This window comes from Lotus japonicus, chromosome 3 (assembly GCF_012489685.1).
Source record: "Lotus japonicus ecotype B-129 chromosome 3, LjGifu_v1.2".
Lineage (NCBI taxonomy): Eukaryota > Viridiplantae > Streptophyta > Magnoliopsida > Fabales > Fabaceae > Lotus > Lotus japonicus.
In genome coordinates, this window is record NC_080043.1 from 32,198,283 (window position 1) to 32,204,282 (window position 6,000).

Consider the following 6,000-nt stretch of genomic DNA (forward strand, 5'->3'; position numbering starts at 1 on the left):
AGGCAACATTATTTTGGCTCTTCCTTGGCCTTCAATTATCTTTGTACTACCAGCTATAGTACAAACATTTGCCTCTTCTATTATCAAAGAAGAGAAATAAGACTTATCCTTGAGTATTGTGTGCGTTGTTGCACAATCAGCGAGACAAATATCTTCATTGTTCGTTGCGTTCATTCTTGATAAAAGAAAAATAGAATTTATGAGAAAATAGAATTGAGATGACAAAAACATTCCAATAATAAGAAAGTCTGAATAAAAGACTACATTATTCAAAAAAAGGAAAAATATTAAATATAAAGTTCTTAGGAAACAACTAAAAAGAAAAAAAAAATAAGAAACTTATTTATAAACATTTCCATCACCAATCAAGTGATCAATCCTTCCATTAGGATCATCAAAGAAATCAGCAACATCTAGATGAGTTAGATCATCTTCATTTTCTTCAAGGAGATTTGTCTCTATCTTTTTTTCTTTTTTTCTAATGTGTTCTTGATAGAGATTAACAAGATGCCTTGGTGTACGACAAGTACGTACCCAATGTCCTTTGCCACCACAACGAAGACATGAGCTTTCAACGTGTCTATTATTTTGACCACCCTTGTTCCTTTCATTTTCTTCATTATTCTTCCACTTCTGGTGTGAAGAATTGTTTATTGGTACTCTTCCATGGTCACGTCTATGGCCATTGCCACGACCACGACCACGGCTTCGAATCTGACCACGATCTCAACCTCGACCACGAGTATTATGATTATAAGTTGCAACATTCGCTTCAGGGAATGGAGCACTGCCAGTAGGTCGAGATTCATGATTCTTCATGAGCAGCTCATTATTCTGTTCAGCAACGAGAAGGCAAGAGATTAACTCAGAGTACTTTGTGAAGCCTCTTTCTCGATATTGCTGCTGCAAGACCACATTTGATGCATGAAATGTGGAGAATGTTTTTTCTAACATATCATCATCGCTTACATTTTCTCCACATAGCTTTAATTGAGAAGTAATTCTGAACATAGCAGAATTATACTCACTTACAGATTTAAAATCTTGTAAGCGCAAATGTAGCCAATCATACCGAGTTTTAGGTAAAATCACGGTCTTTTGATGGTCAAACCTTTCTTTCAGATTTTTCCAGAGAACAAGTGGGTCTTTTATTGTGAGGTATTCAACCTTTAGAGCTTCATGAAGGTGGTGCCGGAGGAAGATCATAGCCTTGGCTTTGATTTGGTTAGATGCAGTATTTCCTTCTTTAATAGCATCTCCAAGATCATTTGCATCTAAGTGCATTTCAGCATCTAACACCCAAGACATTTAATTTTTTCCAATGATATCAAGAGCCACAAATTCAAGCTTTGCAAGGTTGGACATTTTTAACTATGAATAACAAGAAAAAAAAAATCAATTACTATAAGGAAAAGAAAAAAAAAATCTGCATATATGGGAAAAAAAAATGGTTATTAGGTAGTCACTTAGGCTAAAAAAAATCTGCTTATATGGGCAACCGTTGATGAAATATTTAGCAAATATATATTTATTCAATTGGTTTCTTAGGATCTCAATTTAATTATTATAGAAACAGTTTGTTAAAAAAAAAAATTGTTACGAATCTGTTTTTAAAATAATTGGATCTAAACAGATAGCATCCTTTTTAAAAAAAAGATTACATAAATATATACATGTATATTTGTTTCTGAAAAAAATTGATCATAGATAACAGTGTGTATTTTTTTTTCCGGTTCAATGCAATATAATATATTTATTAGACAATATACATGATAACAATATTGGGTATATAAAAGAGTAACTCTATTTGTAGGCTCATTTGAATCTTCAGGATTCAAAAATAATTCAATTACCGTCTGCTATGAATCTTCCTCATTTAAAATGATTTAATTACAATACTTATGGACTGTAAGGCTATGAATCAATCGTTCTGATTCATGCATAATAATTCAATTACAGTGCTTCTGTACTGTAAGGCTATGAATCAATCATCCTGATTCATGCATAATAATTCAATTACAGTGCTTTTAGACTGTAAGGCTATGAATCTTGCAGATTCATGCATAAATAATTCACTTACAGTGCTTCTGGACTGTAAGGCTATGAATCTTCCTGATTCATGCATAAAAAATTGGTACTTTTGGATTCATAGTTATGAATCACTATAAAAGAAAAATAAATGATTTGTAGAAGAAGAAAGAAGAGTGAAGATAAAAATAAAAATTATAACCTTCCACATGGATGTGGTACTTACTCGCTTGAAAGAGAATTGGAAGAACTTAGGAATTCTGGAGAGACGATCGTGCTGATAACGTGTTGTGAATAAAGTGTAGCAAGTAAGAGAGAAAGGAGAAGAGAGATATGAGAGACAGAGAAATAGTCTGATAGGGATACTCTGCTAGGTGCAGACTCCCTTGTATTTATACTATTAGGTTTAGAGTGTTGAACAAGTATACATGTGGGCCTGGCCCATGGACTCTTAACTATGATGGGCATCCATATATTCATAACAGAATTCAAAATTAATGAATTTCTATTGGCTCACAATTATTCATTATTATGTTATGACCTCAAACTATATTTCAGTAAAAGAAAGAAGGATTAAAATCCCGAAATGGGAGAGAATCAAATTAAACTCTATAAGAAGAAGGAGAAGAAAAACCCTAGGTCACTTTATAATTTACGACTCATCTTCTAAGGACGAACACAAATGAAATATTGTGCAAAAAGCAACCTCATAAGCACAAGATCCAACTAGATCCATGGTAACCCGACACCCAAATCCAACCAAATCCTTGGCATCCTCCGATCCATCCTCGACAACAACCTAGATATGTTCACTTAGAAATGGGGATGCCCACAATGTCGCTGAGTTGGCTGAAGGAGACACCATGGCCAAGCTTGGCGACGACGAAGCGGCATTAGAGACTGTTCTGTACTAGGGAAGCTTACGTAAGAGAATGAAAGAAAGCAAACCCTAGCAGGGCACTTAAAATAGCAAGGATATCATAAAAGGTAAATTCTCATTAAATGTGCAAAAAGTGTTTCGTACAAGATGATGACCTCCCCTTTTATAGAGGGTGTGGTCAGGATATGGACTTTTCCTATATTTGGGCCTGACAATCAGGGCCCAAATCTCTATGCATATAAGACAAATTCAAAAGAATCTTTCAGCTGGCTTGTGGGTCCGTCTAAAGGAAGGGCAAGGATATTTGCTATATCGCCAATTCCCGCCATGGCTGCCTTCGTTTGGTTGATCATTATTTTGGGCGGGCATAAGCATCATTTATGTCCCGCCCAGTCCACATGCCCCCAAGACATGAGGCTCAGGTAAGTTGAGCCGAAATGTCTTTAATATGCTACTTCATCGCCTGCTTTCATTGTTTACCCTGTGATTTCTGTCATTATGTCGCCGTTCCTCAGGTCGCCACGTTCTCGTTTGTTTATTCGCCGCCATTTTTATTTTCGCTGATACGTCGCCATTGTCATAACCGTCAATCACGTCTTTTCAACTGACACACGTAATCCTTGTTTTCCGGGATTTCGTCATCATTTGCCATGAATGCAGTTTCCGGTTGTGCGTCTCGAGGAGTTACACCTTTTCACTTCATACCTTTTTGAATTTCAAATCCCACGACCCTTCACTACCTATCCCACTCGTTCTCTCTCCTCTTTTTCCTCTATAAAAACCCATTTTAACCTTTCACTTTTTCACCTTTCCGAAACTCTTTCTCTGAGACTTCTCTGGAATTCTTACCTTCTCCTCCTTGAACTCCGGCGAACCTCCGTTTACTCCGGCCGTCGTCATTGCGCGGTGTTCTCCCTTAGCCGACGTTATCCTTACTCAATCTTCCATCTCTTTCTCCGGTGATTCCTTTACACCCTTTTCCTCGTTTTGTTTTCTCTTTCTCGAAACTGTTCATCTTCTTCTTTTATCTTCTTGAATCTGTTCATCTTCTTCTTTTATCTTTTATCAAATTACCCAGCATATCGTTGAATAATGTTGGTATTTCTTCCCTAGAACTTTCTTCACCCTCTACAGAGGGGGAAATTCATGCCCCCACTATTATTGAAATCCAATCCTCGCCTTCTACCCATGAGGATTTCGGGCTAGCCGGCTCTGTCGACTCTTTCCTTTCTTCTAATGGGGATTTATCTTCGCCCGAATGGCGTACAAACGTGCATTTGGTTGAAGATAAATGTCTGTGTCGTTCCATCTGGGGCAGTATTGGGAGCATTAACTCGCTTCGGATATCTGCCCAAGGGTTTACGAAGATAAATCCAGCCACTTCCAATAATGAAGACCTTCAGTTGAATGTTCTTCCATGTGGCGAGGATGATTGTGTTCTTTTACGCAAAGAGTCATCAGATGAATCGCCCGATTTCTTTTTCGTTTATGGTTATTTTTTCACCGACTTGAATATTAAACTTCCCTTCTCACCCTTCATATGCCACGTTCTATCCTTTCTGAACGTGGCGCCTTGTCAACTTCAGCCCAACGCCTGGGGTTTTATCCGTTGCTTCGAAATTCTTTGTGAACATTTGAGCTTCACGCCCACCTACCCTTTGTTTTTCCTCTTCTATAAATCTGTTACCAAGAAACCTACGTCCGTAAAGTGGGTCCCCCTTTTAGCCCGCAAAAAAATGAGCCGGTTCACCGCCCTTAAGAGCCATTACAAAGTGTGGCAGAAAAAATATTTCAAAGTTGTGGAATCGCCCGAAATAAAGGACTTGTTTCGAGATTCCGACAATAATTCCCTCTTCCCCTTTTATTGGACGAAAAATCCTCGCCAAAAAATTTCCGTTTCTTATGACGCCTTGGATGATTCTGAGCGAGGGGTCGCCGATTATCTTCGCTCACTATCGGTAGTCTCTGGTCATGACTTGATTGAGGCGTCGAAATCCGGCACCTTAAATCAATTTTTTAGTAAGTGTATAATTTTCGCACTTAACTTGCTTTTCTTTTACTCATGTGTCATGTCTAACTGTTACATTCCTGTGCAGCCACGATGGGTAAGGGAAAGGTCGACTCCAGCCCGCTGAAGATGAAATAGTACCTCGCCCAATCTGCCGAGGCGGCGAGAAAAAGGGCGGAAGCTGAGCAAAAGAAGAAGCTTGAAGGTGCTTCGGATTCTGACAACCTCCGGGATCCTAAGCGTCAAAAAGTTTCTGGTGCCACCGAAAGAACTACCGGTGGTAAACCTCTTCGCCAGACAACTCTCAACCCAACCGGTTTGGCTTCCAAGAATAAACCGGCGGAGAAAAAGAAAGGATATGACAATGTCCCGCCACCCCATCAGGATCCAAACATGATGATTAACCGCCCGCCGACTCCGTTTGGCCATGCTGGCACTAGTTCAGCCATTGGGGGCGAGGCTCCTCCTTCTTTGCTACACTTGTCCGATCCTCATTTCAATGGTTTGGACTTCATGAATCGAACCTTTCACAATCGGATTCATAAAGACATTACTGGTCAAGGCCCCCCCAATATTGCTTCCATGGCCATTCACCATGCACTTTCTGCCGCCAGCACCGTGGCGGGTATGGCTCACTGTGTGAAGGATTTGCAAGCGGCCAAGAATCGTCTTGAGAAGAAGGCGACTGATTATAAGGCTGCATATGAGCGAGCGAAAGTCGACGCTGAAACCGCCAATAAGCATCTTAAGTCTGCTGAGGAGAAATGTGCTAAGTTAACTGATGACTTAGCGTCTACTAACCTGCTCCTTCAGAAGACCAAGTCCTTGAAGGAAGCCATCAACGTCAAGCACACTGCTGCTCAGGCTAAGTCCCAAAAGCTGGAAAATAAATATGAGCGCCTGAACGCCTCCATTTTAGGGCGCGCATCTCTTCAATTTGCTCAAGGCTTTCTGGCGGCCAAGGAGCAAATCAGTGTTGTTGAACCGGGCTTTGACCTTTCCCGGATCGGGTATTTGAAGGAGATCAAGGATGGTCAGGTGGTTGGCGATGATGACGTTGACATTGCCCTCCTTCCTCAATTCA